Below are 6,388 nucleotides of genomic sequence, written 5' to 3'. Positions count from 1 at the left end.
CGTGTTTGTCACAGTAGGTCACGTTTTCTGTCATGCATGTACATCCATGATAAATTTATGACAGAATCAAGATAGTCATACCTGTGCTGTCGTAGAAGTGTTCCATGAAATTGCCAAAATTATCATCACGAAAGTGTCCACTTCCATGACGATAAATCGCGCGTCACAGAAGTGCTTTTGTCAAGGGTGACCGACACGTGGCATCCACCGTAACGGAACGCCGTTAAGCTATCGGGTCGGATTTTGGATCCGATAACCCGTTAACAGCCACGACCAATGCCGATTTTCCACGTGTAAAATTCTCATTGGCTGACGGATCCACGCGTCAGCTCCGTGTTGGCACAGGTGTCACTCATCCAACGGTCGAGATGGGCCTATGATATGTTGACACGTGGACCGGCCCAAAAGTGGCCCACAAATTTAAATGGGCCGGCCCAACCGAAGGCCCATAAGATTTAGCGGACCATAATGGGCCGGCCCAGCTAAAGGCCCACAAAATTTAGCAGACCATAATGGGCCGGCCCAGCTAAAGGCCCACACGATTTTGCAGACCATAATGGGCCGGCCCAGCTAAAGGCCCACAAGATTTTGCGGACCACAATGGGCCGGCCCAGCTAAAGGCCCACAAGATTCTAGAGACCATAATGGGCCGGCCCAGCTAAAGGCCCAACATTCTCTGTCAAATCGGCCCGTCAACGGCCTGTCCTAAACTTGTCATCAACGCGGCCCATGGTCACTTCTGGCCCGTTAACAGTCCGCTAAGTAATTGGGCCGAATTACGGCCCAGTGTATTTCCGGTCTCTTAAAGGTCCGGCTTCATTTGGGCCCATTTACAGGCCATCAAAACTTTCGGCCCATAAACGACCGTGAAGGATTTGGGTCATATTCAGCCATGTCTGACATTCGGCCTGTTAGAGGCCCACTATAGCTTTGGGCCACTTTCGGCCTGTTGTCATTTCGGCCTGTTAACGCCGGACGTAAACCATGGGCCATATGTGGCCCAACGTCATATCGGGCCCATTAACGGCCCATATAAAAATGACGATAATCTAGCCCGACCGAAGTTCCGGCCTGTTAAAGGCCCGTGTATTAGGTCAACGCATTTACGGCCCGTCCGAATCTCGGCCTGTCAAAGATCCGCATCGTAAATGGGCCACCATTTCGGCCTGCTAAGTCCAGTGGGTTATTTGGCACAATCAGGGCCCAATCTCACTTTCGGTCTATTAAAGGCCCATGTTTTTTATGGGCTCGAGATATTTACACCTGTAAACGGCCTATTTTTACTAAGGGCCCAAATTATGTTTAGGCCTGTTAAAGGCCCACTATGGGCACAAGCCTACCAGAAAAATATGAAAGCTTATGCTGATTTAGGCCCAGATATTTTTAGTGGGCTACATGCCAATTTCGGCCCGTAATCGGTTTTAGCCCAATTGGAATGGGCCCGACGAATGTTGGCATGTTGGGCTCCTACGAAGCTTTCGGTCGAATACATTACTAAGATAAACCTACACTATACAAAAATAGCATCGTAATTACTGCAGCCTGAGGCAGCATCATAAATGTTGTATCACAACAAAATAAATTCCAACCATACAACAAAAGGCCTGTTGGCATAAAGTTTACAGTCCTTCCAGATAAAAGCACCATCAGATGTATAGAAGCACAGATCATTTGACCTGAGTGCTAATGTTTCAGGCTGTAGAATCTGATGGAGCAACACGATCTCCACCTTTTTCCGCCATTGCTCTTGAACAACGAAGCGAATGTCTGATAGTCTGGTTTCAAAACCATTCATATCTTGACGACATTTCTCAACCACTATTCTTGTTTTCGAAACAACGTCCATTAGGGATTGGACTTGTGTCTGGAGCACAGATATATCACTCTGTCTAGCAGGAAGATTTTGTTCAGTAGGCGATTTGGACGAGGTTACCTTGACAACCAACCCAGAATTACGCAGGAAGGTGCTTTTTGCACTGTTAGTGGAGAGATACTGACGCACTGCAGCAAGAGGTGACATTGTGCCTGTAGTAGCCTCGTCACCTTCAGGTGGTTGTGGCTGTTCAATCATTTGTTCCATAGCTTCCTGAAAGTTTGAACTTGTAGATTAGTGTACCAGATAAGTTACTAATGAGACAAAAACAAACAAAGTAGGTTAAACGTTTATACATAACTTATTTTGGTGAACTACTGTAATACATTAGCATGTATTGTAGTGCCAACTACATAATAAAATCACTTTCGGAACATATGTCCATGTAGCATGCCTACTGTATTGTTTATTTCCTCACATTCGTTGACATCTAAGGATAAAGAGACATGGTTTAAAGTAGGATGAACATAGTATGACATCATTCATATCATGGGCAAACAGATATAAAACAAACAGGCTATTTTATCATTGTGTGCGCACGTGAACATAACAACTAGATTACAGATCAAGACCAAAAGAATATCCTTCATCTCTTTTAAACCATGTAAGGTGAAATGATGCGTTAAGACAACTGTGAATAAAAGTGAACAGAGTAACTGACATTGGCTGCAAACCAAGTAGTTAAATGAACACATCACAGTACCAATCAGTTCAAGGCAGGAGGAGTAAGGACTTACAACAGCGGCTTGAACTGGTGTGCTCATGCCCTTCATCTTGCTGGTGTGGCAATCCTTGAAGATTTGCACTGCATTCGGTTCAGGTTCTTTTTGGTCCGCACGGGCTTTCCTCTGTATTTGGAACAAGTCAATATAGATACGATAATATGGCACAAAAAAAAGAAGGAAGTAGCAGCTATTTACAAGAGCCTCGCAGTGTGCAATATAGCTACGAGATCCTGTTGTCTGTTGGAATTTCACTTTAGAACGGTTGGTTTTGTTCTTCAAACAGTTAGCCTAGAAGAAGATACACTTGTAAGGCACATACATAAATACAAGTTCAATATGTGGTCTGATCAAATACATATAGCCTACCTGATACTTTGGATCAGACCAGTGTTTAACGAGGGCTGTCCAGTCTTCATATGTAATATATTCCACTGGAGATGTTTGGGCGATTTCATTGTTGGCCTTGCCTTCAAAGTGAGATTTTCTAAGGTGGTACCGATACTGTCGCATAGCAGACTGAAAAACATGAGTGCATGCTTGTTTAGTTGCATCATCTTTCGGATCCAACTTGAACCTCATCTATTGAAAAAAGAATGTGAGTCTTATTAGGAGGAAGCTAGAAAGTATGGGACAGAGCAAGACAATATTACTAATTGCGATGAATAACATTACTTACGGATAAATGGTCAAGGAAGGTGTTAAACTGGGTATTGTCTTTCTCATTCCTGTACTGGATCCACGTTGGGAGGATACGTGCATGACACCTAACGGCAACGGCTGCCTCTGATACTAACTTGGCTGACTCTGTAGCATCACGTGGCCTTTTTAAACCTGCCTCAGAATGGATCTCCATTCTTCCTCCTTTAGATTTTGTTAATCTGTCAAGCATTATCCCTGATGTCTGTTTCCGCTTGCGCCGTGGTGCTAGTTCAACAACGAATATGGAAAAGTGTTAGTGTACATCAAACTGTGAGAGTACATATAAAGGAGCATGCAACTGCAACTTGACTCGGTCAGGTACCGTCTTGGTGTTGATGCTCATGAGGTTCATCTGATCTTGCCAAGTCTTGTTGTGTCAGAAGTGCTTCGGAAGTAGTGTTAGGTGTGAAGGCAGCTTGGGAACTGGCCAGTTTCGGAGCAAACGAACGAGTAACTAGTTGAGATGCTGGCACAGTTGAAGCGGATGCTGCAGCTGGTGGAGCAGGTGATACTGTGTTTGTAGATTTAGCCGGTGGACTTGGACCTTCTACTGCACTATAAGTACCAGCAGAATCTCGACGGCAGAACCTTTTCCGTTTCACCCGACGAGTAACAGCACTCCCTACTATATTATTTTTCTTGCTCTTTTTTACTTTGCCATGTCAAGCTGTACCCACAACACAAAAGAATAAAATCACTCTTCAGAACTCATTGATGCATGAAACAGACAAGCAATACTTTGATGTAAGACAACCGTACGAGGATGGAATATGTAAAAAAAACAGGACGGCATGACATATTCACAGCTACGATGTGCAAACTAAGCAGAAGGATTTTCAAGAAAATAGAAGTAATGCAAGCTAGACACCATATGAAAGATGCAACCAATATTACTCTGCCAAGTTAAAAGTGTCTTGTCATAAGTGGCAATTCGAAAAATTAGAAGCAGTACAACGTAGAAATCAATACAAGATGCAACCACTATCAAACTGCCATGTTAAAAGCGTCCAATCATGAGTGACTGGTGCGGGATACACAACAGCAGTACTTTGATGTAAGAACATGGTATGATAGATAGATGCAGTGTATTCTAGACACAGAAAGCCATGTCATATGCACATGTATAACGTATGAACTCAGCACGTGCAACTTAATCAAAATAGAAGAAATACAGGCTAGACAACATATGCAACATGAAACCAATTATCACACTGTCAACTTAGAGCAAGCACCTGCGATGATGGAGTATGGGAGATGAACTCATCATGTAGACTTGGGACTTCAACTTCATTAGCAGTAGCAGTGGCAAATCTAGAGAGTCTCTATTTGCGTCGGTCCGGAGGACCACCAACATCCCCTAACTTACTCTTTTCCTTCCTATTTTCTGATATTGCCTTATGAAGTCAAAACCACAAGAAGGTGAATAAAATTAGCTCTGCATAACTGGTTGATGCATGATACAGACGAACACTACTTTGATGTAAGGCAAGCGCAGGATAGGAGGATGGAATATATACAAAAAAGACAGTGTTTCATATTCACACGTACGATAGGAGGATGGAATATGTATGAAAAAACAGTAAGCGGAAGGCATTTCAACAAAATTAGAAGAAATGAAAGCTAGGAACCATATGAACATGCAACCAATATCACTCTATCAGGTAAAAAGTGTCTCGTCGTAAGTGCCATTTCAAGAAATTAGAAGCAGTACAAGCTAGAAGACAATGCAAGATGCAACCTACATCACAGTCCCAAGTTAAATGTGTCTTATGGGTAAGTGATCGTTGCAGGTATAAGTTGTAAGCTACGCAGATGCAATTCAACATAATCAGAAGCAATACAAACTAGACATCATACGGAAAACGCAACCACGTATAACAGTTCCAAGTAAGAGCAAGCACCTGTGATGGTGGAGTAGGGGAGATGTGCTCATCATGTACACGTATGTTCTAGAAATAGGAACACGTGTCATATTCACAGGCATTATGTGTAAAGTAAGCAGATGCAATTCAAGTTAGAAGCAATACAAGCTAGACATCATACGCAACATGCAACCACATATAATAGTGTCAAGTTAGAGCAAGCACCTGTGATGGTGGAGTAGGGGAGATGTGCTCATCATCTACACAGCTACGTTGACTGTCCAGCCTTGTGTTGTCTTGCGAATCTTGTTGGGAGGATGGCGGAGTAGAATCTGTAGAGACCCCCTGTTTGAGTTGCTCCGAAGGACCACCATCATCCACTGTCGGACTAATTTCCTTCAGTTGTAATGATTTTGCATTGTGAAGTCAAACCGATAAGAAAAAGGAATAAAATTCGCTCTTCAGAACTCATTCATGCATGATACTGACGAACACTACTCGGATGAAAGGCAAACACATGATGCGAGGATGGAATATGTATGAAAAACAGGATGGTGTGACATATTCACACCTATGATGTGGTAACTAAGCAGAAGGCATTTCAACAAATTAGAAGCACTGCAAGCTAGACACCATATGAAAGATGCAACCAATATCACTCTGCCAAGTTCAAACTGTATGGCGTTTCAACAAATTAGAAGCAGTACATGCTAGAAATCATATGCAAGACACAACCAATATCACAGTGGCGACTTAAAGGTGCCTTATCATAAGTGACTGATGCGGGATATGCAAGAATAGTAGTCTGATGTAGAAACAGGAACACATGTCATATTCACAGGCATTATGTGTAAAGTAAGCAGATGCAATTCAACAAAGTTAGAAGCAATACAAGCTAGACATCATACGGAACATGCAACCACATATAATAGTGCCAAGTTAGAGCAAGCACCTGTGATGGTGGAGTAGGGGAGATGTGCTCATCATCTGCACAGCTACGTTGACTGTCTAGCCTTGCGTTGTCGTGCGAATCTTGTTGGGAGGATGGCGGAGTAGAATCTGTAGAGAACCTCCGTTTCAGTTGCTCGGAAGGACCACCATCATCCAATGCCTTGCCAATTTTCTTCAGCTTTATTGATCTTGCATTGTGAGGTCATACCGACAAGAAAAAGGAATATCATTCGCTCTTCAGAACTCATTCATGCATGATACTGACGAACACTACTCTG

The sequence above is a fragment of the Aegilops tauschii genome, chromosome 6 (genome assembly GCF_002575655.3).
Source record: "Aegilops tauschii subsp. strangulata cultivar AL8/78 chromosome 6, Aet v6.0, whole genome shotgun sequence".
Classification (NCBI taxonomy): domain Eukaryota; kingdom Viridiplantae; phylum Streptophyta; class Magnoliopsida; order Poales; family Poaceae; genus Aegilops; species Aegilops tauschii.
Note: the sequence above shows the minus strand (reverse complement) of the source record.